General features: G+C 47.3%; 1 protein-coding gene across 3 annotated transcripts in view; it reads left to right on the forward strand.

The window, feature by feature from the left end:
• Window positions 1-26368, forward strand: part of CYRIA (CYFIP related Rac1 interactor A) — a 107993-nt gene that overhangs the window by 47646 nt on the left and 33979 nt on the right. For all 3 annotated transcript variants that reach the window (XM_082426444.1, XM_082426445.1, XM_082426446.1), the window contains exon 2: window positions 1587-1735. The gene's annotated coding sequence lies outside the window, so the exon portion shown is untranslated. The remainder of the gene's footprint in view (window positions 1-1586; window positions 1736-26368) is intronic.

Consider the following 26368-nt stretch of genomic DNA (forward strand, 5'->3'; position numbering starts at 1 on the left):
TTCCTTCCCTTCCCCCCAACTTCCTGTTTTCTCTTCCTCTTTCTCCATCCCCACCCCATCTCTCCAGCCCTGTCCCAGAACAGGAACAGAGGCCCAGCGTTGATGATCACGATTTCCTGACGGGCCCTCTGGTTGCCCAGAGCCAGGGCCAGCCTGGCTTCTCTGGGGCACATGAGCCCTGGCCGGCAGCATGCAGGAAGCCGGGGCCTTTAGAGCCTCCTGTCTGAATGAGAATCTAACGAGAATAACCCTTCACGTCCTTACAACGTTAACAGCTGCCAAAGAACTTTCTCCTGCCTTCCAGCTAACACACTGGAAGAATAAGACAACTCCTAGCGTTTTGGCCTAATAGCTCTAGTCCGGTTTAGATGGACAAAACATCGATTTGGGAGTTAGATATGAGTTCATGCCTGCACCGAATTTTCACCATGAGTTCTGCACCGAATTTTCTTTACGACTCTTCAGGGCATTCTAGTTCTCTCTAGCTCGGTTCCCTAACCCTTTGGAAAAATGGAGTTCCTGGTACCTTTAGCAGAATTTTTGAGGACAAATTAGGAAAATGCAAGATTCACCGGATGTGCTTGTTAGACGTTATTTGCTTAACAAATGTGAGATCCCTTCTTTGGTTTTGGTTTTTGGCCCCGAGGAGTGGCTGTTCAAATGTTCGGTGTTCAGAAAAATCACATAATAAAACAACAAGGTCCTACTGTGTAGCACAGGGAACTATATTCAATATCCTGTAATAAACCATAATGGAAAAGAGTATGAAAAAGAACATATATGTGTGTGTGTATATGTATAACTGAATCACTTTGCTGTACACCAGAAAGTAATACAACGTTGTAAATCAACTAGACTTTAATAAAAATAAAAAAAAGAAAAATCACATAATAAATGATACTCATGGGAGGAAAATCCATGTCTGTTCCTGTGTTTTCCTGAAACATGGAGAGAGAGACAGACAGACAGAAAGAGACAGAGAGATAGAGACAGAGACAGAGAGAGACCAGGAGACCTAGAGGCTGGGTGCACATACATCTATCATTAAAAGACCAGGTCTACCCACTGCTGTGCCCACAGGTCCCACTATTCCATAACAATATTTTTCTAATGAGAAAAAGGGAGACCCCTCCCAACGCCATGCCTGAGGTGGACTCTTTTACTCAGTGAGCTCCCAGGGGTAAAACTACAAAAACAGCAATGTGGAAAAAAGTGCCGCCTCTCGTTTTGAAAATCCATTAAATAAAAGAAAAGACTTCTATTCAGGGTCAGTGACCACTTGTTTGAGAAGTCAGCCCGATCATGTGGCTGCTTTTTTAAAAAATTCCAGAGACCAGAGAGTCAGAGACACATTCTAATCTGGAATCTCATCCCGAGCGGCTAAACCCTTGAATGAAGTTCTTTTCTTCTCTGAGCCTCAGTTTCCTCAACTACAGAAGCATTAGACAAGGTTATTGCATTTCTTCCAGCCCTAGTAATCTGTGATTCTGGGACTCTCTCTGCTCTCCTTAAAAGAATGTATTTTGACGAGAGGAGAAGAGGAAACGGCCTCGCCTAGTAACATGACTTGCATTCCCTTTCTGCAGGTTATCACTCACCAAGGACAGAGAAAGCACAGGACTCTCGGGGACCATATCCCTGATTTAGGGAGCCAGACTTGTCTTGGCCAAACAGCTCATCTGGTTCGTTCCATCAGCCTGGATTGGTGAATCTGAGTCACAAGGGAGATCTCCAGGTAAGAATCAACTGTCTTTGCTTATAGCCAGCAGCACGGTGATGACCAACATTGTAGTGCAGAGAATCTGCGATATGCAGGCTTACAGGATACCTGGAAGTATTGAGGATGGTCCTTCCACCAGATTTGTCATCTCTGATTGGAAGCCATGCTTCCTAACACCACATACATGTACAAGGAAAAAAAACAAAAACAAAAAAAAACAAGGACATAATGAAGAATTGATGTGCACTTCAAAGTAGCTGTAATTTTGAAGTGCTTAAATGTCCCTGGGTTCTATAACTGCATTCTGAGTGGGAGCCGTTGCTATCTTGAGTCTTTTTAGTGTTTAGGCAGGAAACAGAGTTGCTTGGAACTACATGCAGGGGGAGAGCAGATTAGAGCTGTTGCTGGAGGTCGCTTTGTCCCTGCGGAATGCATTTGAGGGCTTCTTTCTTGCCATCCAGATTGAGACCAGCAGGGAGAGAAGTAGCCCACCTGGCATGGAATTTAGGTCTCATGCCGGAAGTCTGGCTGGCATCTCACTTGCTATAACATTTTTAGAGGTAAATGCAGCTGAATTTAGAGGTAAATTCGGCACTGCGGTGCACCAGCCTCAGATCACCACTCCCCTTGCCCTCTTCCCTCACCGCCAGCACGTTGGTTTTCTCCCTCTTTCACCTTCTCCGTTATGGGCACTTTTCTTCTTATCTGGAAGGAGAGGGCCACACCTACTTGAACTTCATCATTGAACTTGGACCTGACACGGGCTGACATCCCTCTCCAATGACTCAAGGTCTGCTGATTTCAGCTCCTTGGACTTGGTTGTATTAGCACACCTCCTTTAAGCTGGCCCAGGGCACCCACACATCCAAGGTCAGGAGTCACGAAGGAAGTGACGGTACACTGAGATAATGTCACACCTGTTACTCTTTCAGTGGTTGCTGCTGTTACCTTCTGCTGTCCTTTCCTAAAGCTCTTCTTTTGCATTTAGATATCCTGGTTTTTCCCTCAAAACTAAAACCAGAAGCACTTCATAAAGCTGAGAAGGTAAGACCAGGTGATTTCTCAGGTATTTTCCAATTCTGAATTCCTGGGATTATTTTATCCCAGACTTGGTCCTTATACCAGATTCTCATTCTTGAGGGGAACAGATTTATCTTGTGCTCCCTTCCTTTCTTCCTCTTATGGTTTCTTTCCCCAGAGGGGTCCCTGAGCTATAGCGTACTTCAGAGGAAGGAGAAGAGCTTTTGAAGTTAGACCTGACTTCAAATCTCAGCTCTGCTATTTATTGGTTGAGTGATTTTGCGTAGATCGTTGTAAACTCCTGAGCTTCTGTTTCCCCATCCGTAAGATGGGGACGGTCCTCCCTGTGTGGTAAGCTTGTGGTGAGGCTCAAAGGAGACGATAATGCGTTAGCATAGTTTCTTGCTTATAGTAAACCTCAAAAAATGTCAGCTTAATCAGAGGTATTTCAGTACAGCTTTGAGCCCTCATTGGGTTGCATTTGAACCTGTGCCTAAAGTCTAGGGACAGATCTTGTCTACACACACAGTTAAGGAAGGTAAGAGCTGTTAATCTTGATTTCAGAGTTCCTCTTCAATAGCGGCCTGCCCTCACCTCGCCTTGGCCAGATCGCCCTCTGTGGTTTGGCCATTTGAAGGTTTGCCCTGTTACATCCAACCTCAGGTCTCACCACCCTCCAGGCCTGTTGAGTCCATCCTTTGTCCCATCGGATAGTAGCTGAAAACTAACTCACCTCCAGCAGCTTATTCACTTCAAACCAGCATACTTCCAAGACCCAAAGGAATGTCCTCACAGTTGGAGCCAGCTGATTCGGGAGCAGGTGTCCTGACCCCTCAGTGAGACAGTTAAGTTTCAAGCACGTGTTCGTCCAGGCCCACAGCACTGGCTTTCTTCCTTGACTGTGGACTGTTAGCTCTTGTGGGGCATTCATTTATCCAGCCATCCATGCATTCCACAAATATGTATGGAGCATGTCCTACGCAGCAGGGGTATTCTAGGTGTTAGGGATCCGCACAAAACAAAAAACAAACAAAATTTCTGTTCTCTTCAAGCTTGCATTCTAGTGGGGTCAGGGGAGTGTCAATAAATAAATAAGCATATATTATACCAGGTAGTATTAAGTGTTATGGAAAAAATAAAGCAAAAATAATGATAATAAAGCCAAGTCAGAGAGAGAGAGGAAGTTGGGGGAACAGGCATTGCTGTTTTAGGCAGGATACCAGGGAAGGCCCCCCTGATTAGGTGTCATTGGAGCAGGACCCGAACAAAGTGAAGGAGGGAGGCTTGAAGGGAAAAGGGAACAAAGGCTGTCGGGTGGGGATGTGCTTGGGCTTTAAGGAACTGCAAGTGGCCAATAGGATTGGAACAGAAGGAACGAGGGACAGTGGAAGGAGGTGAGGACAGAGAGGAGTGGTCAGATGGTGCAGAGGCCTCATGAGCCACCGTGAAGACTTGGGCTTTTATGTTCTGGTTGGCTTTTCCAGAGAACCCTGTACCCTTCCTCCCTCTTCCCCAGAGAGTCTCAAAGGCTTCATCCCTAAAACATCCTGAAATAGAAATAAAGATGGATGTTCTTGCCCAGTACAGTGTTTGCCATTCATTCGAAAACCCGTATTGGATACTAGGTACTGACACTCTGGAGGTAAATGAGACTTGGCTTCCCTGTCCTAGGAGCCTGTGGCCCGGCACTGGTTCAAGGCTGCTTGGAGAAGATGCATCGATAAATCAAGGTCCAAGTGAGCAGTTGTCCTAATTTGGTCATCGTGGTACCAATTTGCTAGAGTAGGGATTTCCCCTGGGACCTCCCACAGGTCACTGGCACCAATTCTCTTGGAATTCATCCACCTAGACTATTGCCAAGTCTGGCCTTCTGGGTAGAGGGAGGACCAATCCGTTCAGCAAACATGTGAGTGCCTGTTCTGTGTCAGCGCCAGTGCTAGACACCGGGCAAAAGGATGCTGAGGTTCAGCTCCTGCCCTCAAGTTGCTTATGGTTTCACTAGGAGGCCTGCTAGTGACGAGACAGCACCCCAGTTATCAGTGTTCTGATCAGAGCGGGTGTGAGGGACCAAGAGGTGGGGCACTTGAGGTAGTGAGCTCCCCGTCCTTGGAAGCATGTGAGCAGAGTGAGGGGCAGAGCCGGGGAAGCTTCCTGGGGACACGCTGTCTCCACTCCGTCCTAGAGATGAGGGGTGGTCTGCTAGGTGAATATCGGGGAGGGTGAGAAACTTCAGGGAAGGTCTCCAGGTAGAGGAGAAGCATACACGAGGGCTGCCTCTTGGAGGGACTGTGGCACTGTCACTCGCTGTGGCTGTGCAGGTGAGGTGAGGTGAGTCTGAGAGAGAGGGACTCACTCGGAGACAAAAGCTGGGAGGATTAACCAGGGACCTTCAATGTCGAGCTGAGAGGGTTGAGTCCACTCTGAGGACAGCTCAGAGCTGGTAACAGAGCTTTAAGCAAAGATGGATGGCCTGATAAAGTTGCAGTCTTACAAAGCAAAGGGCCGAATTTTATTTGATCCCCTGTACTCTAAAGTGCATATTTTATATCTGCTCGTTGTAATATTATAACAGTTTCCTCAGCTATAAAGTGGGTTCATACAGATCAGCCGAATGGGAGGTTGTGAGGGTAGATACATGGCCTTTCCACCCCCAGGGCCCTGGGGAGTGGTAAGTGCTGACAGCCCTTCACGTGCATCTTGTTGCACAAATTGCTGGTGAATGGTTAGAACAGGAGCCTTTTTTCTGATGAGAGAAAGTGGCTGGCAACAGTCCGTGCTATTCTAGTAGAAATGATGGCATTTAGATCTTCTGTTTTTTTCTGGTCAGAAAACAAATACCCATTTCTGAAACCCTCTCTCTGTTGAACACTAAAATAAGAGTGTTCTCTTTAAAAATGTGCACATTCATTAAACAGATAATACCTGAGCCCTCACCATGCCCCAGACACTGTGCTAGGCCTGGAAGCATCAAGACAAATCAAGCCCAGTCAGCCCCTCGAGGAGTTCCTAAGCTCATGACGAAGACAGAGGAACCAACAGTCATGGGAGCAGGTGGTGGGCAAGAGCCCCGACATGAACAAAGTGATATGGGTGCAGAGAGGGAGCCTGCCCTCTGCCCAGGCAAGTCAGGGAAGGCTTCCAACAGGGGCCATGTGAGCTGGGCACTGAAGGATGAGTAGGAGTTGGGATCTGGGAGAGAGTACAGAACACCACTCTCATGAACTCAGTTCTCTGTGATGGTGGTGGGGAGGAAATAGCCAGAGGCATCGTCATGCACAGATAATGCCTCAGCTCTGCTTTTAAAAATCCGTTAGTCGCCATCCTCCCACCTCGTTCCCAGCGGTGACTGAAAATAATCAAATTGACTAATTTGAGTTCATCTCTTCTCTGACGCTATGGAGGTGTTAGTGAGCAGAATAGGATAAGGGTTGGGGGGCAAGAAAAGTAGTAGAAAGAGGAGAAGGAGGAATCCATTTCCATCATCCAGAAACACTGATTGAACAGCATAGCTGCCTGGTGGCAAAATTCAACTTTACAGAGACCTGGGTCTGCTTCTTCACAGTGAAAACTGCAAGAGATTTTTAAAACTGTATCTGTCCTTCTACCTTTCTCTTAGAAAAAATATATATAGATGTATATATATATATATGTTATGTATATGCACATTCTCATGTGTATACGTGCATGATATATATGTAAGTGCATATATACATGTATATGCACATTTATATTATATAGAATTTATTCTAACCCAGCACAGAGCCTGGTGCCCATGACCTCCAGGCACACTTGCTGGTTGGAGATGGATGTCTGGTTTAGAATTGACCTTGCTGACCTGCACACGTCCCCAGATGTGCCAAGGTCTCTAAAGGTCACGGCATTGGATGTTCACAAGCACAGCAGGAGGGAGTCTCGGTGTCGCCTACAGAAGAGGAGACTGCAGCTCAGAATGACGAAGCATCTTGCCCAAGGCCCACAGCTATTAGGTGGTCAGGATTCAAACCCTCTTCTAACTGTCCCTCTTCCACTGTGTATGCTATGCATCACCCTACCTATAAATAGGTGAAGCTTCCGGTAAGCCAAGGAGGAGATTCTACAACTAAGACTCGCCCTTGGAAGGGTCCCTCAAGTAGGGCTTCAGACTGCAGAGCTGGGAGGAGCCATGGCAACTCAGCGGAGTCAGGGGTGCACGTGCCCGGAAATCCTCTGGAGATCCCTCCGGTGCTGGCAAACACACTACGCCTCGGCCTGCAGGGCAGGGCAAAGGGACGAAAGAAGGAAGGGAGGGAGGGAGGGACGGAATGCCTGGCATCAGGGTTAACTTGGGTTCTGGTCCAGGCCCGGCACTGCCTCACCTTTGCCCTTGGACCCCCCCTTCCCTTCTCCATCGTCACTAGGAGGGGGTTGGGCTTGATTGTCCAACTTCCATTTCTGAACTTGTCCCCAATGACAGTCCTTGAATCCTGCTGACTCCCCACGTAGTGCCGGGGGACCCCAGTGTAGGACCCGAATTCGCATCATCACCCCCAGGAAGCTCTCGAAGGTGAGAAACCAAGGCCCTCCCCTCCTCACGGACGGCCAGGCCTCCACCAGCCCTGGAAACAGAACCGCTGAGCCAGTACAGAGTAAAAGGACGTCTGGGCTGTACCTCATCCTCCCAGCCTGCTGCTGGGAGCCCCCGGTGTAGCTGCTGCCCTTGTTCAATCCCCTCTTCCAGCCCTCCGGCCTCCTTGCAGCTCTGCCTTCCAGCCCAGAGAAGGGTTGGAAAAGAGGAGAATCAGCTTGCAGTGCTGCGCTTGGCCCTGATGGCGAGCTTCCTTTCTCTCTTGGGGACTTGTAAGCTGCCGGTCCAGAAGTCCCAGGAGGGAGACCGCGCCTGACCTGGAAAGCAGGAAGGAAGACAGGGGTCAGGAGCCCGCTGCAAACTGGCAGAGAGAAGAGTCCTGCAGAATCGTTCATGTGATCGCAGGCTTGGCCATCAGTGCCCCGCAGGACCCCTTTCCCCACGTGTCAGCTCTTTCTGCCCTGACTCTGCTGCTAGCCAAGGAAGTAGGGCAATGGCAATCTACCAATTTTCTTCAGTTACCATAATGTGGATACAAGGAGCTGGACATGTGATGACATTTGCAAAGGCCCGTGTCCCTGGTTTTAAGGGAGGCCACATGGCACGGTGTACATCAGAGTGGGCTTTGGGTGAGATTTTCTTTCACTGGGGTTGTCGTGAGATGTGTCCTGCCGTGGTTAGTAGCACAGTCTGCAGCTGGACAGCCCAGGCTGGGACCCTCCTCCGCCACTTGCAGCTGGTGAGCTCGGGCTGACCGGACATCTCATGCAGCTTGTCATCATCTGCAGAACGAGAGCCCACAGGACCTGCCACACGAGGCTGATCAGGGATGTGAGTTCATGCACGTAAGGGTGCAGAGTAGTACCTGGCCCATAGTCAGGGCTCAATGAGTGTTCGCTGATTTTGTTTTGATCTAAAGCCTCACTTGAATATTCTATTCCGTTTCTGGGCTGTGCTGTGGGTTCAGTCGTTTACTGGCTGTTTATTAAGCATCTCCTTGGTGCAGAACTCGTCCTAGATGATGGCGTTTCAAAGCCGGAGTCGGCAACATGATAAACACAGTGGGACATCACTCCTTCTTTGCCATTGGGACAAGTGAAGCCTTGTAGGAGACCAGAGAGAGTCTGGAGAGTTCCCTGAGCCAGGCGGCTTCTCAGAGGAGCTGGGGGGCCTGGAGTGAAGGGGGTGGCGAGGAGGAGATGGAGGCCTGAGCCGAGGGCTGGACAGGGGGTTGAGAGAAGGATGGAGGAGTTGACTAAGGATGATGAGGGAGGGGTGCCATTCTGAGTGGGAGACTGGGGGCAGAGCTAAAGAGGGTGGACTTGTTGAGAGTGCTTTTCTGGTGGTGGTGTGGCCGGTAAGCTCTGCTTTAAGCCTTTTTGGTGTGAAGTGCCTGGGGCCAGCAGGTGGGGATCCATCCACTTTGCCCAGCTCCTGTGTCAGTGGAGGAAGACGGCTCAGGATGCGCCAGCAAAGGGCCCCCATCGCACAGGATGGAGAAGGCCCCTCTGCTCCCGGCAGAGCGAGCACAGGCCCCTCTGTGTGCGGCCCGAGAGCCCTGGCCGGGCCTCCTCCTTGAAGGGCCTGACAAAGACTTGCTTGTTCTCCCCTGACATCAGACCTCGCCCTCAGGATTTCTCTGTTCTTCTGGGGCAAGATCTCACACAGTGATAATAGAGTGAAAGGGAAGGGAGGAATCAAGTGAAAGCTGTCTCAGGCGTCACCATGCCAACCCGCTCCCCTGGCCGAGGGTAGGAAGAGGGCGCCTGCCGTGTGCGCCCTGCACATCTTCCAGGTCACAGCCCGGCAGCGACAGCCCTGAGCTTCGGGCATCCTGGTTGGAGCCGAACGGGAGCTGCTCGTATTGGTTCCGAGACATGCTAGCCGCCTGGCCAGTGACGGACAAAATATTAGTGAGTCACATTACTTAACTGCTGCGTACAGTGGGTGGATTGTTTTCTGTGTGTGTGTGTGTGTGTGTTTTAGCTTAAGTAAGTATTGCATTTAAACACCTGGGTTTTCTATTTTAACAAAGATTTATAGTGAGTTCTGCCTTGGAAATTTCATAAAAGCTTACTGTTTAGAGGGATCTGTGAGATCACCTGCTCCTGAGTCTGTCTGATCCTTTTTTCAGATGAGTGAACAGAACCCGGGAGAATGGGAGACAGGAGTAAAGCTTTTATAGGCACCCAGGATTCGGATCCTGTGTGACAAGTACTCAGTGTAAGACCTGGTCCCCAGTGAGGGCTTACTCAGTGCTATCCCTGCTTACTTTTTGAGCTTTGATTTGTGCCAGATGGGGTCAATAAATGAACTCACTCGTAAAACAAAATGAATATGAAACCAGTCCAAGGGGAAGCCCTAGTTTCATTTATCTTAAAACAATCAATCCTAAAACAACCGTTGACTTGTGAGATACAGGAAGAAAAGGGGATTTGACACCGGAACTTCACATCCTTAGTCTAGTGCAATGTTCTCAAGCTCATGGCCAAGGTCATAGGCTAGTAAGTGAAAGGGGAGCCCGTGTCTCCACTGTCTCTTCAGCGTGTTTCCCACACTCCATTCTCCACTTCATCAAATGACCTGGGATTACTTTGGTTAGCTGGATTCTCAGCTGGTAGGAACTGCGGAGCAGTCCCAGACCTGGTGCTTGAGTAACAATTTGCTGCCTTCAAGTGGAATTTAGAAATAGCCTAAACAGTACTTGATCTGTCTGGGAGGACTGGGAGCCCTGTGGCAGATGCAGGGCACAGCTTTCAAATTTAGTCATTTGTGGCCACAGACACCCGCCAGGAAACCCCGGCTGCAGGGTAAAGTTTAAACCAGGGTAGCGCATGGTTGAGTCATAAAGAGCATGGCCGGGTTTGAACGTAAATCTGGAGATAAACTTGGTAAGGTTGTTTGTTTGGTTTGATTGTGGTCTTGCTGGATCAATCCAAACAGGGACGTTCCACTGTGCCTCTGCTGCCTTCTCTGTGTATGTTGAGTTTCCTGCAGGAGCATCCTCTGCGAAAGCAATGCTGTACTTCTGCACGCCTCTCTGTCTATAAATATAAATACAGAGGGTGGGGTTACCGACCGCTAGCGGAGGATCTCCCGCTCTCCTATTTACACTTCCAGAGTGTTTTCCAGATCCAAAATATAATTTTAAGTGAACATTTCACCAAAATGAGCTGGCATAATTCATTTTGATAAGCTTGGATAAGATTTCAGCATTTTCTTTCTTTCTTTTACTCGTTACATTTTGCAACTGGAGTCAAGTTGATTCAGCCACCAGACAGATGTTTCCCTGGGTGGAAAACGTGATTTAAGAAATTAGGGGAAGAGGGCTTCCCTGGTGGTGCAGTGGTTGAGAATCTGCCTGCCAATGCAGGGGACACGGGTTCGAGCCCTGGTCTGGGAAGATCCCACATGCTGCAGAGCAACTAGGCCCGTGAGCCACAACTACTGAGCCTGCGTGTCTGGAGCCTGTGCTCCGCAACAAGAGAGGCCGCGATAGTGAGAGGCCCACGCAACGCGATGAAGAGTGGCCCCCGCTTGCCACAACTAGAGAAAGCCCTCACACAGAAACGAAGACCCAACACAGCCAAAATTAAATAAATAAACAAATACTTTAAAAAAAAAAAAAAAGAGGGGAAGAGGCAGGGGAAGATGATTACTAAGCCAAATGGCTGAATCTATTAATTTTTCTTTCCCAAATGTCATGGCTCCATTTCCAGCAAAGTGGTCAAGATCAATGCTTTTGAAATGACCTTGAGCAGGAATGAAGTGAGTTAGTGTGTTAAGTAAGCACTGGGTACCACAGCTGTGAATTTGAACCCTTTTTACTACTAAGAATATATCCAGGGCATTGAAATTGATCCCCCTGTTTTGTCCTTTTTCCAAACTTCTGCTTTTGTAGTAAGTACCTACCCTGACCGGGTCTGGCGTTTTTAACGTGAGATGAGCACGCCCCTTAGTGGAGAAAGTACTTAACTGCAAGCTCTTACATTTGCCCAAAGAAAAGCTCTCGGTTTTTACAGAAATATATCGCTTTAGTAACTCTTAAAGCCAAACTACTTGTCTACGTTGGAGGGTTATTGTGAGAATTAAATGAGATAATTTGTGGGCATCACTGAAAACGGCACTGAGTGCAGGAATGACAATCAGCAACTGCTATTATCACGCTTACCTGAGAATGAGGGTTTGGGAAGCAGGGGATTGAGTGACGTCATTTTTGGAGTCTTCAGGATTTCAGCTTCAGGGCCCTCTGTGCCCACCCTGTTACGTATTAGGAAAGGTGAGTGAAGAGTAGTGGACAGGACTTACCTGGGGCAGGACCCACTGCCCCGAGGCGGAGAGCAGTGACGACCACTTTGGAATACAGGCCTCCTCACCGTGCAGGAATTTGGGTTGAAAAGAACATCCACACAATGCTATTCCACGTGCACTTGATGGGGAGGCACTGTTCCTTTGCCACGCCTGCCCCTGACCTTGGACTTCTCCCAGCTCAGCCTCCGGACGCTCAGAAGTCTCCACAGGCCACCCTTTGGGAAAGTGACTCCTAGTGGCGGGAGTAGTCTTTTTCAGAAGTTAATGTGGGCATCGCTGAGGCCGTATTTTGCTTTTCTGATGACTCAAGTTTTCTTTTAATTGTCAAGCATAGGATGAGACCCCTGTGAGTCTGTTTCTTCGTGTGCCTGAAGCTGGTTACATCTTTATCAAATGAGATGTGAAAGTGGGGAAACGATCTGCCTTCCCTCTTTCCTTTCTTTCTTCTTTCCTTTCTTCTTTCTTTTCTTCCTTCATCCCTTTCTTTCTTTCTTTCATTCCTCCTTCTCTCTCACTTTTTTCCTCCTCTCCCACCAGCTCCTCCTCTTTCCTTCCCTCTTGCTCTAAGCTGATGATTGGCACTCTGACAAGAGGTCCTTGGATATAGATTTTGGCATCCACGCCATCTCTTGCCCACTCACTTTCTCATTTATTCGGAAACATATTCCCTGAGCAGCCTACGTTGGATTCAAACACAATCCAGTCCCAGTTCCGGTGCTGGGGGTATTCATCCTTTAAGAGGAGAGGCAGGCGGGTAAGCAGGGGTGACAGGACTGTGGGGAGGGGCTGGGAGAGGGCTCCCAGGGCTGTGGGGAGAGGAGCTGAGGGCAGCATGTCCCCGCAGGACTGGCTCCGGGAGCACGGCAGGCCCCAGGCTGGTGGTGGATGTGAGTTTGCCTGGCAGAGAACCACCTTTATAGTGGGTTTAGAAGCCACCTAGGAAAACCGGTCCCACCACTTCATCATAACCAGGAGACTGGGATCTGCCGACAGGTCTCACGGCCAGGCCCGTGACAGCTGTCCCTCCAGAGGCCTCTCACCTCCACCCACCGAGAGTGTGATCTCAGCTGTGGGGGGCCTGGGGTTCCCTTCGTCCCAGCCCCAGGCCTCGCTGACAGTTTCTCCCTGGCCTCCCGCCCACTCCACAGCCCCCCTCCTGCATGAAACCCTCCCAGATCCTTCCAGGCGCAGGATTCCTCTCCTCTCTTGCCCCCTCTTCCCAGATACCAGTCCTCACTAGAATCTTCCACTCGTTACAGCTGTCTTTAAACATAGCCTCTCACCCTCACTGGATGGTGCAGGCACCGTGTCTTACGTAGCTCTGGTTTCTAAACTGGGGAAATGTTCATGCAGTTGCTCCTTTGACTATGCACCAGCTTTCCTGTACTCTGTTAAGGACTGTGCTGGGTATGGAGGCCGGACCAGTGATTAAGACCTGCGTTCAGGAAGCTGAGCAGACACATATGAATATTATACTTTTGTTAGAAATATATACAGGATACACAGGGTGTATGTATTAGGGCCATAAGAAGGAAGAGGCCAGTTCTAACTTGGGAGCTAGTGGCAAGGGAGAGGAGGGGTGTTGGATTTGGGTGGAGGTGGGGATCAGCTGAATCAAATCACACATAAAGTGAAATGTAGGTGGATAGATCACCCGGCAGAGCCAACAGAGTTTTGCCAACTAAACAGAATCTTCAGTGTAATTTCTAGAAATGTTGAAAGAATTTATTACTTATTTCAGCTGAATGCTGCCATTTCCTGGGCAAAGTAAGTAGACTTTCAAAGCCTTGGGAATTAACAGCATCATTTCACCATCTCTTGGAATTGTTTTGAAAGCCAGTGGACATAGCTTTGGTGTTTGCAAATTATCCCCAACTTAGTGCCTTTATGTTACAATTTTATTATTATCGTAACTGCATTGAGATCTGATTTGGGCTCCGAGGGCTGGGACTGCGGCAGCTTTTCAATTGCTTCTGGAATTCCAAAGGAAAAGAGTCTGAATTAGGGAACGTCATATTAGACCTTTGAATACACGTGATAGATGAAAGCTGGCTGCCCAAGCATTGCCTAATACAGGTACTTTGGGACCCGCTTTATCAAATATATGAAAATTAGTTGTAGTTAGCCTATCTGCGTATTTCATGATGTTTGATGCTTCGGAAGTACAAAAGAGCTTGAGAACAATTTCTCTTTAGTAGTTTAAGCGTTCTACCTGATTTCTGAATTACTGCTTTTTCACAGAGGTAAACTCTGGAGTACTCCCTGATTGCAGCAGTGGCCAATTTTGAGATAGCATGGTGCTGGGAATCTATCACCACCGTCCTTCCCAAATAGCTGGAAATCCAAAGGGCTTCAAGGAACAAGCCAGGGATGCTGTGTGAAAGTGCTGTCAAGGCGCAGTTCTGTTTCTTAAATGGAAGTCTCATCCCGTTTCTAATTACCTTAGCTCCTGGTGTGGCTTTAGGTTGCCTGAATACATTTCTGGAAATTGTTGGACATTCTCATTGCATTAAAACTCAGGATGTTGGAACGGAGAGGAGTTGCCCAGGTCATCTAGCCAGTCCTGGTGGGTTACAGATGATAAGGATGAGACTCAGAGCAGGGGGAGTGACCTTCCCCAAGGTCTTGTAGCAAACAAGTGGCTGGAAGCAGATTAGGACAAGAGACAGTGACTCCCCGTGCATTTGGTGGCATTACAGAGGCCTTACAGTCGCGGTAGCTTCCGTGACCTTCAGGCCCCGGGGTTACACAACAACTGTCTGACCTGCCCAAGGCACCGAGCTGCATTTCTGCCCTGGAGTTTCCTTGCTTCTGCTTTCTGGATTCAAAGTTCCTATATAATCAGTCTTCAGTAGATTCTCCTGACCGTCTCTCCCTCTACTTTCACCCCCAAAACACACTTTCTATTTTAGAGGTTCATGCTGTTCCTCATTAGGACCAGGTTCACTGACCATGCACTTGCCCATCCCGTGAAATGACTACTTCTCCCCTTTTCTTACCCAAATAAGAGTGTCTGAGCAAAATAACAGATGGCCTGAGAGCCTCTCCTCCCATGGGCCTGGAGGAAGAATCTTATGTTTGGATGGAAGAGAAGCTCCAGGGGATCATGGGAGTCATGTTTATGAACAGATGACTTCATTCATTCCACCTGTATGTATGGAGTTCCTGCTGTGTGTCAGGCCTTAGTCTGGGATCTGGGGGTATATATGTTAATGGCGATAGAGATTAAAAAGAAAAATAAAGACAGTGAGTGGGAAGTAGGGTGAAGTATGATGTTGGAGAGGGTGGTTAGGTTGGGCTCCACTGAAAAGTAAACCCTGAACAGAGGCCTAAAGAAAAACCATGCAGATATATTGGGGGAAAGCATTGTAGGCCTAAGGACTAGCAACGGTCCTGTGGCAGAAACACATGTGATAAGTTCAAGAACGAAGAAAGGGGAGAGGCCAGAAGCCGTGAGTAGCCCAGCGATGGAGGGGAGTTGTACGAGATCAACTACCTTGGGGTAACATCACCTAGGGCCTTGCTGACTGTGATAAGAATCTTGTATTTTACTCTAAGTGACACAGGAAACCACTGAAGGGATTTAACCAGAGGAGTGACATGCTGAAACTTTTAAAACATCATTAGAGCTGCCAGATAGGTAATTGACTGAGTGATTGGGAACTGGGAAATCTGTTTAGGAAGTGAGTATGATACTCTTGGCAAGAGATGGGGTGGCTTGTGGGTTGGTCTAGGGCTCCGAGTATGCCTCCGTGTCTGAGAAACGATCAAATTCAAGCTGCATCCTCAAAGGAGAGCTGAAGGGTTTGTTAGCTTAGATAGGGGGTGTGAGAGAAAGGAAAGCCGAGGATGACACTGGCGTTTTTAGTCTGAGTGTCTGGAAACACGGAATTGCCATTTACAGAGAGAAGAAAGGCTGCAGAAGGGGCAGATTTCTAGGAAAAAAACCCAAAACTTTAACTTTGGATATGTGAAGTTTGAGGTGTCTGTTAGAAGTCAAGCAGTCAATGGGATAAATGAGTCTGGAGTTCAAGCGAGGGGATCAAGGTGACAGTTATAAATTTGGAAGTCATCAGCATACATCCTCTAAGATGGTATTTAATAGATATTAATAGTTGTGTCAGAAAGGGGACTCGGGGAGGGGGAAGGGTAAGCTGGGACGAAGTGAGAGAGTGGCATGGACATATATACACTACCCAATGTAAAATAGATAGCTAGTGGGAAGCAGCCGCATAGCACAGGGAGATCAGCTCGGTGCTTTGTGTCCACCTAGAGCGGTGGGATAGGGAGGGTGGGAGGGAGAGGCAAGAGGGAGGGGATATGGGGATACACGTATACGTATAGCTGATTCACTTTGTTATGCAGCAGAAACTAACACACCATTGTAAAGCAATTATACTCCAATAAAGATGTTAAAAAAAAATACTGCCTGCACTCGTCATGTCTGTATATTTCTGTGTGCATCTCTTGTTGATGGTTTTGAGTTTCCATGTATCTTCTTGGCCATATTAGAAATAAAAAGTTAATTTTCAAAAAAAAAAGAAAGGGGACTCTTCTTCATGGCCAGGAGGACAGAATTAAGACCAGTGAGTGGAACAAGAAAAATAACAATAGTAATCGTGATTATGGCAACTACCATTTATGAATCTGGCTACTTACATATGTTGGGTCATTGTCTCTAAAAACCAGCCTTGAAGAGGTTGAATTCATCTCCATTTTACTTATATTGAAACTCAGACTCTGGGAGGTTAAGTAAATGTTGTTAAATACGTTGATTGAGACCACCCAGCTAACAAATAGCTAAGCTGTGATCCAAACCCAAGTTCATGTTCTTGTTGCTATGCTAAACGTCACAGCTCAGTTTAAGAAGTTCAGTAGGGTGGTCTTTCTTTTACCTCTGAGAAAGACAACTTAGCTGAGAATTTCTGCCAGCTCACCCGCCACCTTCAACTGCGCCTGTCCTGAAGGTCGGGCGTTTCGGATGCTGGGTGAAATACTGCATGTCGGGGCTGCCCTTGCCCACACAGAACACACACTGTAAAGCAAGAGAGAACAATCTGAAAAAAAGAGATGACACAGGAAGATAAAGTCACACACCCGCTCTGAACACTGGCTACAGTTTAAGCCAAGACATTACCCATAGGTGCTGGTTGATTTCCTTTCCTAGTTTCAGAGGGCAGATGACAATCCCCACCCTACTGGAGACAGGTGGAGAAGGGGAAGACAGGGATTTACTCCACACTGGCGGAGGGGCAGGCCCCGGGCGGTGTAGCTGTCGTCTCCTTCAGGGCTTGCCGCAAACAAATGAGTGCTGGGGGCTCCACCTAGGAAAGCAAGACCTGAGGGGTGACATGGCTCGTCCAAGGACCTGCAGCCAACACATGTTACAGTCTTTCCAGACCCCAGAGCTCAAGCCTGTTGCACCGCTTTCCTTTAGAAGGGGAAGGAGAGAGAAGGCTGGGATGCCGAGAGCGGCCCGCGTTATCCTCCGCCCATCCCCGCCTGCGGTCTGGAGACGGCCGGCAGAGGGCGCCGCGCCCCTGGCTCTCGCAGCCCGCGGCCCGAAGCCATGTTGAATGAGCAAATGTCTGCAGCCGCCTCCGCGAGATGGAAATGTCTCCCTGGCAGGAAATCCGCGAGGAGCACCGCGGGGTTGTGCAAACAGCCTCACAATGTCCGCTTGTGTGTGTGCACTCGGCTTCGCCCGCGTCGCCCACAATGCTCTGTTTTTTTTGGATAATGGGCCTCTGTGGACCCATAGGGCTTGTCATGCAAAGGGAGTGACCTGTGTTTGTCATAAATGGGCTCTTGTATGATTAATAGCCACGCGAACGCGCCCGCAGTAGCCGCGCAGCACCGGCTTCACCTCTTCGCCGAGGCGGTGGTCTCAGTCGCTTTCTTCCCTCGCTCCAAAGCGGCCGTGCAGAATTTATTGCTAAAAAGGAAATGACTTGTTTGCATTTTGCTTGCAGTTTTTTATATGCGAGACAGGAGGTGCAGAAAACTAGCATTTGTTGCTGGAGGCTGCCTGCAAGCCAGATATTATACTAGGTGCTTTCCCTGCATTATTTTATTTACTCTGTAACGACACTGCTGAGGAAGTATTATGATTCGCAATTCACAGACGAGGAAAACTCAAATTCAGAAGAGCAGAAGACTTGCCCAAGGTCTCCGCAGCCTGTGCTGTTGCCACTAAAGAACAACTTTTCTCCTTCAGCGTGGTCCACGGTCCACGCACTTGGAAATGCCTCCCTCATCCTGCCTGGCTTTCCATCCACTCAATTAGCGATTTTAAAATAAATGAGGGATTTCCATTCTTGGGTGTCAATGTGTGTATTGCACCTCCTGGAATGATATGCAAAAACATGTGGGTCTGTGCATGGGAGCATTTTTCTAAGAAGGCTGATATTCATCAGATCCTCAAGGTCATCTATGATCATAAAACAACAGAATATCTCTATTTTGGGAAATGCTTCTTTTCTCCAACCTATTTCTCTTCCCAGCGACCCTTCCTCTGTTCGGCTTGTTTGCAGTTGACAATCTTACTGTCATTGCTATGCAGTGACTGCTTATCGGATCTTCCATTCCATTCCAGTGGCCATCAGTGAAGAGGCTGCGTGCTGGACCTGTGCTTGGAGCTTGGCTGGGGAGGGGTAGGGGGGTAGTTGAAATGGGTAACATTCTGGAAATGAAGACACAGCCCTTTAAAGAATCCACAGCAAGGAAGAGAGGTTGTTCATTCCGCCTGGGGGTCAGGGAGGAGGTTTCTGGGAGCAAGTGCAATCTGATTTGGGCCTTGAAAGATAGGCAGTCCAGAGGCAGAGGCGAGGGGGAGGGCATTCCAAGCAGAGGGAACGGCATGAGCACAAAAACAGAAGCAAGAACGAGGCCAGAGCTGTTGGCACTGTCCATACCCTGGTGTGACCAAAGTACAGAGTGTTCAGAGGAGCTGAAACTTGAAAGAGAGCTTTGGGTCAGGTTTTAGGATCTGAATACCATGGGAAAAATTGCACCCATCTTAATTTGATAGCCAGCTTGGGAAGCATTTACACTGAAACATGCCTTTTTCCTTCCACCCAGCAACTCCACATCGCGCTGGGCCAGGGAGTTGCCTCAGAAAGCAGCTCCCTGCAGGACAGCCGGCCTCCGGCACTCAGCACACTCCCACCTCCCCCCCCCCCCCTTTCCTGTCCCAGCTTACGGTGACGGTCTTCAGTGCTTGCTTGGGGGTTCAAGCTAGGGGTTTTATTTTAAAGCGTTACTTTGGTTTGCGATGAAGCGTACTTTGAAATCAAGGCATTTGCTCCTTTCAGAAACTGGAGACCAAAGCAAAGCCCCTCCTGCCTCTGAGATTTCAAGGGATGTTTTCCGCCCTTTGGCCGACCTTGACACGTGAGATGTAATGGACCACGCCAACCTCCCTTGGCTTCAAATTCTTTAGGTTTTCAGTATGTGAAATGGCTTTTGGTGGTCTTTTTGGTACTTCTATAATTTTGACATACCCCCCCCAAATAAATTTGAAATGGGAAGTAATATACCTAACGCTTTGACACGTCCATCAATTCCAAAGCCTCCTTTGGTGCACAGGTGGACCTCCGTTTAAGAAAACTCAGTGTCTGAAAACCTAGACTTACAAATAAGTCAGTCCCTGGCACTGGGGCGGGTGGGGTTCTTCAGGGGGCTTTCGCTTCCCAGAAGTACTCCATCCGCGGGCACCGTGCCTGCCGGTGCCTTGACCTGCCAGGTCATATTTCACCACTTGACAGTGAACTCTGGAGGCAGAGAGACCTCAGGCACAGATGTGCAGAGCAGCTGCCAGGGATGAGAGCCAGGCAGGGACTGGGGAAAAGCCTTTTTCTTTTTTTTCCTCTCTTTTTTTTTTTTAGGTTATCTTGTGAGATAACAGATATAGAAGAGATTTAATTCACCAGCGTTCACTTTACACAGGACATTTCCTGTAACGTGCGGTCAGAGTCTGCTGTGTGATCCAAGGTGCTTGGGGTATCTGGTGTCGGATTGGGGGAGACGAGAGAGAGCCCAAGATAATGGCTGGAGGTGATGGGGAGAGACTGCGGCCAGGAGAAGGGCTTAGAGAGAAGTCACGGCCAGGGGAGACGTGGAAGGTACCTGGATAGAGTTTGGGGAGACACCAGGTCTAAGGGGGGGGGGAAGCAGGTGCAGAAATCTCAGGGGACACTCAGGTTTCTGGCTCATAATTTAATGGATGTGATGTCTTTCTGTGAACAAGGAAGGAGGAGGACATTTGGGAAGGGCAGAACTTAAGGCTATTAAGATCTTCCCCAAATTGCTATGCTTGCAGGAAATTCACTTAGAGTTACCGGCCAGGAGTTGAGGAGGGAGATCCAATTTGGGGCTAGAGTGGGACGGGGAGACAAGGTGTGAAGAATGAACATTGGAGACGGACACTTAAAGGTTAGATGGAGGAAGCGGAGTCTTAAGAAGGACCATTCAGAGAGATGAGGAGGCAGCAAGGAGGCCCTCCAGCATCTCGGCGGGGGAGGGCTTGGCCAACAGCACGCAGGGCAAGACTCCTCTGCAGCCCCTCGTTCAGAGCAAGAGGAGCCTGGCTTCTGTCGGTTTAAATACCCGAGAATCAATTCTGGAAAAAGGAGATCTGTAATCCAAGAGGAATGAAAGTCTGTTTAATCTAAATCACTGATGGTCAGAACAGCCCAAACTTTGGGCGATTTCTCCGTGTTCCCTTTCAGGTTCTAGACTGAAGCGAGGCCATCGGAGAGAGGTGGAATAAACAGCTTTCCCAACACTACTCAGTAAGCGGAAGGCATTTCCAAGACTGCTGCCCTGTAGGGGTCACTCTCCCTTTGAAATCGGGCAGAAGTGGCCTGGGTGGGCTGTGACCATCAGCCCTCCTTCTAGGGAAGGGGCAGGCTTATCAAGCAGTTTCCTCCTCACTGTGTTCTTGATTTCACAAGTGGAAGGGAACAAATTCACTGATGATTTCCCAGCGGTGGGCTGGTCCAGAACAAAGTCTCAGTTTGATTGTTTCCATATTCACTGGTATTGGAAATTGGGGCGGGGGGCACATTGACTTTCATTCCCTAAAAAAGAATCTAATTTCGCTCTCATTTCTTGGAGACTTTTTGCTGCTGTAATATTGATGTTTATGGGGAAATTAGCTATGATGAGGTAATAGTCTATTTTAGAAAACTGAACTCAGATATTGAAAGGACTATTTTAAACCTGCACTTAATCGTTCAGCTCTGTAATGGTCTCTCGGTATTTTTTTGAGAATTCCCATGGATTGCCTTACAACTCGACTCTAGCAGCTTGTATTCCACCGGGAACACCCAGCCCTTTTGAGGGACACCGTGGTATTAATGATGGATGAGGATATTCAAGACATTTTCCCATTTGAGTGCCATTACTTGTAGTGTTAAAACGTTTTGAAAACACATTTTAGCCATTAACTCATTTTTATTGTCAGATGAAAGTGCTTAATAGACACTCTAGTTTCCCTCCTTCGTCTTGGAATGAAATCATCTGTTGGATTCTTGGCACGACTTTCGGCAACCGAACAGAGAACCTTATGACTTCATTGCAGAAGCGGCAGCTGGGGCAGGGAATTCCAGCCCAGCCCAACTATCTAAAATCGCTCACCTGGTTTTGCAGATTCAGGCTCCTGGAATTTATAGGCTGAGCTACTTCATTCCATCAATGCATTTACCCCCTGCCCCCAAAGAAAAGCAGGTGCTTCTGTCATTTAAGGAATGTACCTTTCCTTTTGTTGAGAAGTATTTTTTTAAGCCACCTATTTTGTATCTGATATATTACAGGCTGATGGTCAACCGGTTTTGCTTATCATTCAGAACAATCAAGGAGTATAAATGAGGTATGATGGGTTGTATGATTACTAGGAGAAAGTGTCTCTGGGTGGTGTGAATACCAGACGTATCAGGGTTGTACCCTCCTATCCAGGGAGCTCGGACAGCTCCCTGGATGGTTCATGGGAGGCAAGCCAGAGGGGTCACTTGCTTTTGGGGGACGGTGTGGGGAGCCTGCAAGCCTCTTTCGTCGCTGACAGCAGCTGCCAACCTGGCTGCCATCAGGATTTCTCCAAATCTGAACCTTGTTGAGCAGGTTGAAGGGCAGATTGTCTTAATAGCCCTCCTACAATCACATCCAGTCGCCAGAAACACTCCTAAAGCCAGAACTGGACTTCTTTCCTCCACTCTGTTGGGGAAATCTCAGGGCTCCATTGTAGTTAGGAGATCAGACTTATCATAAAACTAAATGAGACAGGTCACAGGGTGCAGCTGGAGGCACCAGCCTCAGAGCAGAGACCAGCAGCTCTGCTCCCAAGCTGGGCCGAGTAACTGACCAGATTAGTGACTCCTAGACTTTGGAATTTCACAAAACGATAAAATTTCAAAATAAACTTTGTGGACTTAGGATGCAGCTATCACTATCATTTTGTAAAATAAATAAAAAACACTGTAGCATAGAGATGTTTGCATAACTTTAGCAGAAATGCAAGGCTCATGCCATAGCCTTAATTTCTCATTTTGCCTTGGACTGGTCGATGCTTTGGTACCACTGGACAGAACAATCTTAAGGATTTCTTTGCCAGTGCTAACTGGGTACCAGGCCCTGTGCTAAGTGCTGGGAATACAAGGAGGTGTAAAAACAGCCCTGCCCAAGAAGACTTTATATTCAGAGATGGGGGGAAAGTGTGTAATTATGGTCCACACTGTAGGCACTTTGACACAGTAAACACAGCAAGTTAGGTGAGCAGAGAGAAGCCGAGCTTACCCAAGGGAGGGGGTTTTGTTTTATTTGAGGTAGAGTCGAAGAGGAAGGAAGATTTAGGGGGGTCCTTCTGAAGGCCCTGATTTCCAAACTCATACTTGAAAGGGGATTCTGGGGAGGCAGTGGCCGAGAGCCAGTGCTTAGAGGTCAGATGGAATTGGATTCCAGACCCAGCTCTGCCACTTGTGGGCTTGAGAAACTTTTAAAATCTCTAAGATTATTTCTTTGTCTCTAAAGTTGGGATAATAAGAGTTCCTACCTCATAAGGTGGTTGTGAAAATTAACATATGATACTACATGAAAAACTCTCATCCCTATGGCCTGCAGAGCATTACAAAATGTTAGCTGTCATTATAATTGTAAACAGAAGGAGCAGCATGTGCAAGGGCCCTGAGGCAACAAAGAGCGGGCTGCTTTAGAGAAGTGCAGGGCGTGATGAGTGTAGGGCCCAGGGGTGCGGAGGAAGAGAGGGGACAGAGGAGACGGGCAGGGGCTGGAGGCCAGGTTTTCTGGATCCAGTGCGCACATTGGTATGCGTTCCATCCTGCGGGCCCTGGAGAGCCATGGAAGCATACTAAGCAGGGAAGTAACATTGTCAGATTTGTGTTTAGAAAGCTGGAAGCGAATGGGCAGGAGACATAATTGGAATCAGGAGGATCAGCTTGGGGGCTCTTTGCAGGATGCCGGCAAGCTCTGCTGAGGGTCTGAATTAGGATAATCAGGGTGGGGACGGAGAGAAGTGCACACGATGTTATGAACCACCAGTGAGGATGTCCTGTTTAACAAGCTGTTTAGCATGTTCTAGGGAGACCCTACTACCATGGAGCAGAAACCCTCCACTGGCAGTGATACGTTGCACCTTATGTTGGTTTTTTTTTTATTATTTAATAAATCTTTATTGGAGTATAATTGCGTCACAATACTGTGTTAGTTTCCGTTGCACACAAAGCAAATCAGCCATATGCATACACATGTCCCCATGTCCCCTCCCTCTTGAGCCTCCCTCCCATCCTCTCTATCCCATCCCTCTAGGTCATCGCAAAGCTCCTAGCCGATCTCCCTGTGCTATGCTGCTGCTTCCCACCAGCGAACTATTTTACATTCGGTAGTGTGTATATGTCGATGCTACTCTCACTTCGCCCCAGCTTCGCCCTCCCGCCCCATGTCATCAAGTCCTTTCTCTATGTCTACCTCTTTATGCCTGCCCTGCAACTAGGTTCATCAGTACCATTTTTTTTTTTTTAGATTCCATATATATGCGTTAGCATACGGTATTTGTTTTTCTTTTTCTGACTTACTTCACTCTGTATGACAGACTCTTAAGTCCATCCACCTCACTACAAATATTTCAATTTCGTTTCTTTTTATGGCTGAGTAATATTCCATTGTATATATGTGCTACATCTTCTTTATCCATTCACCTGTCGATGGACATTTAGGTTGGTTCCATGTCCTGGCTATTATAAATAGTGCTGCAATGAACATTGTGGTGCATGTCTCTTTCTAAACTATGGTTTTCTCAGGGTATATGCCCAGTAGTGGGATTGCTAGGAGAACTGGACAGCTACATGTAAAGGAATGAAATTAGAGGACTACCTAACACCATACACAAAAATAGACTCCAAATGGAGTAAAGACTTAAATGTAAGACCAGACACTGTAAAACTTTTAGAGGAAAACATAGGAAAAACACTCTTTGACATAAGCCACAGCAAGATCTTTTTTGACCCACTTCCTAGAGTAACAGAAATAAAAACAAAAATAAACAAATGGGACTTAATTAAACTTAAAAGCTTTTGCACAGCAAAGGAAACCATAAACAAGACCAAAAAACAACCCTCAGAATGGGAGAAAATATTTGCAAGTGAAACAACAGACAAAGGATTAATCTCCAAAATATATAAACAGCTCATGTAGCTCAATATCAGAAAAACAAACAATCCAGTTAAAAAATGGGTGGAAGACCTAAATAGACATTTCACCAAGGAAGCCATACAGATGGCCAAGAGGCACATGAAAAGATGCTCAACATCACTAATTATTAGAGAAATGCAAATCAAAACTATTATGAGGTATCACCTCACACCAGTTAGAATGGGCATCATCAGAAAATCTACAAGCAAAAATGCTGGAGAGGGTGTGGAGAAAAGGGAACCCTCTTGCACTATTGGTGGGAATGTAAATTGATACAGCCACTATGGAGAACAGTATGGAGGGCCCTTAAAAAACTAAAAATGGAACTACCATATGCACCTTATGTTTTTTTTTTAACTTATGTATTTTATTTATTTATTTTTGGCTGCGTTGGGTCTTCGTTGCTGCATGTGGGCTTTCTCTAGCTGCAGCAAGCGGGGGTTACTCTTCGTTGTGGTGCGCAGGCTTCTCACTGTGGTGGCTTCTCTTGTTGCAGAGCATGGGCTCTAGGCACGCGGGCTTCAGTAGTGTGACACGCAGGCTCAGTAGTTGTGGCTCGCGGGCTCTAGAGTGCAGGCTCAGTAGTTGTGGCACACGGGCTCAGTAGTTGTGGCTCGTGGGCTCTAGAGTGCAGGCTCAGTAGTTGTGGCTCACGGGCTTAGTTGCTCGGCGGCATGTGGGATCTTCCCAGACCAGGGCTCAAACCCATGTCCCCTGCATTGGCAGGCAGATTCTTAACCACTGTGCCACCAGGGAAGCCCCAATCTTATGTTTTAATGTCTTAAAAAAAAATGAATATGTCTCATTTACTTTTTGTGTTAATGGACAGAGCAAGAGATTGACAGCCAGGACACCTTCCTTCTGGCTCCTTCTTTGGCCCTAATGTATTTTGGGTCCTTGGGCAAGTGCTTTTTTGTAAATAAGAGCTTTAAAAAGATGACCCCAGTTCTAATATGGAATGTATTCTGAGGACATTTGGGACTTCCATCTGGAAGACCCTGGGAAGGACACTTACTATACCTGACCCACATGTTTTGATCTGTAAAATGGGTCCAATATCACCTTCCCTACCTTTGACACATGCTCATGTTGAGGATAAATGAGGCCAGACACATCTTTGACAAAGATGTGATGTTATATAAATATACATCATTGTTGTATTCATGATTGGTCTGGGGCTTATATGCTAACTATGTTGCAGAAAAATATTAGGTTCAACCAGGACTTCTTAATCCCCAAAATATGGAGTTATAGATAAAAAAAATCTAAGTCTTTGATTTCTAAAGTCTTTGTACCAGGGATACTAAACATTTTAGATTCTGAAAGGTATTGCCTCATTCAGAGTGCTAAGAAAACCCATCCCTTCTGGTAAAGGCATTGAGTATTTATCACCTTAGACCTTAAGAAAAATATTAGCAAATAGAACCATGTAGGGCTGCTGTTCTATTTTTTCTCACTTTCTGTTCTGTATTGATAAAAGGTGGTATTGGCTTAGAAAGTCTCCTTTCCGATAGTTATAGCTACAAAAGAAATTTTCTAAGTGCTTGTTCTCTAATCATGAAAATTGGGCACGGTAATCTTGTTGTACACAGGCAAAGGTCAGAATTCACAATGCCCACACCCTGGGCCTGAGTCCTTTGTTATGTCTTACTTATAGTAAACAAATACATTTCCTCACCAACTATAGCCACATCTTTTCAAAGTCACTTCTAGTTGATTTTATTTGGTTTTACACTCTGGGAATACAACTAATCTTATTTTTTTTTTTCTTCCAAACAAGAACCGAGTTCTAAATAGGAAAAAAAAATGTGCATGTGCGTGTCTGTGTGTGTGTGTGTGCGTGTGTGTGTGTGTGTGTACGCTTTTATCCCCTTCTCTTTTTTGGAACTGAAATGTTAGCAGAGAACGATTTCTTTAGGAGAATCATCATTTTCTACTGAGCAGCCTCAGAGCCAGCTCCCATGGAAGTGGTTTTGAGCTCAGAGCCAAGCAAGTAGTCATAGAAAATACCATGCATACATCCCAAATCATCACCCCTGGGAGATGAGAGC

Source organism: Balaenoptera physalus, assembly GCF_965194825.1.
Source record: "Balaenoptera physalus genome assembly, chromosome: 15".
In the NCBI taxonomy this organism is placed as follows: domain Eukaryota; kingdom Metazoa; phylum Chordata; class Mammalia; order Artiodactyla; family Balaenopteridae; genus Balaenoptera; species Balaenoptera physalus.